This window comes from Phytophthora parasitica (genome assembly GCF_000247585.1).
Source record: "Phytophthora parasitica INRA-310 unplaced genomic scaffold supercont2.3, whole genome shotgun sequence".
NCBI classification, from domain to species: Eukaryota; Oomycota; class Peronosporomycetes; order Peronosporales; family Peronosporaceae; genus Phytophthora; species Phytophthora nicotianae.
Genome location: NW_008648989.1, coordinates 2,015,619 through 2,016,904, shown reverse-complemented (window position 1 = coordinate 2,016,904; position 1,286 = coordinate 2,015,619).

Below are 1,286 nucleotides of genomic sequence, written 5' to 3'. Positions count from 1 at the left end.
GAAGATCGGTTTTCGCAGTTGTGGAGCCGACGAGTGTGTCTATGTGAAAGCCAACGAGGGCTCGTTGGTGTACGTATGCCTCTACGTAGACGACATGATTATCGCGGCGAGGACTCGCGAGGAGATCCAAGACATCAAGACGGCACTGAAGAACGCGTTCAAGATGAAGGAACTAGGTGAGGGCAAGTTCATTCTTGGCATGGAGATCAACCACGACTACTCGTTGAAAACGCTCATGATCAAGCAGACTCGCTACATTGATAACGTGGTAGAGCGGTCCAATCAGAAGGATGTCAAGGTGGTGGTAAATCCGTGCAAGTCGGGACTGAAGCTAACAAGCGCTCAGTCGCCGACAACATCCAACTGCTCGGTCACGTATGCCTTCGCGATCACCACTGCCAACACAACTCGGATTGAGTTCATATTGGCTACGGGCGAGTATGTCTCGAAGAAGTCCACTCCGAACTTCTACTTGAACCCTTTCGTCGCTAGGCGGGCCTTGTAGCGCACTACTTGTCCATGTTCATCGCGCTTCTTGGCGAAGACCCACCGACATCCGATTGGATGAGCGCTTGTTGACCGTCGGACTAGCGTCCATGACCCGTTATCTGCATGTGCCTTCAGTTCCGCGTTCATGGCTTTGACCCACTGCAAGGCCTCGCTGCATAGCCTGTTGATATGTCGTGGGCGCGTCGTTGGCATCACCAACGCTCGCTGCATATGCCAGCACAGCCTCAGCCAGTAGGCAGTCCTCATCGACCCTCGGACACTTCGGAGACGGTGGCCAGAAGTGGTCATCGTTGTCGGGGTCATCGTCACCGTTCACCTTGGACTCGTCATCGTTCGTCGAGGCGTCGCCGAGTAGTAGTACAGGCTCTCGTGCACGCTGGGTATGTCTTGGCTCCGGGTGAAAGACCATGCTCTCACTCATGAGTCTACCGACCCCTCGGTAGGTGGTCAGCTCCTCTCCTCGCATATCCGCCTCTGGCATATCCGCGTCCTCGACATCTCGCTCTGGTGTCTCCATCGGTTCATCCTCCGTGGAGTGCTTGTTGACATCTGGTATAGCTGCAACGTCGTCGTCCTTCGACACTAGTATCGTCACCGAGTCCTCGTTGGGCGTTGTATCGTATATTCCGTCCACCTCGCGTTCGTCTAGCCTCACCGATCTGGACATCTTAACTTTGTTCGACTCCAAGTCGAACACTTGGTATCCCTTCGAGTCATCGGCGTACCCAAGGAAAAGACATTTGAAGCTGTTCGGTTCCAATTTGGTGCGCTTGGAC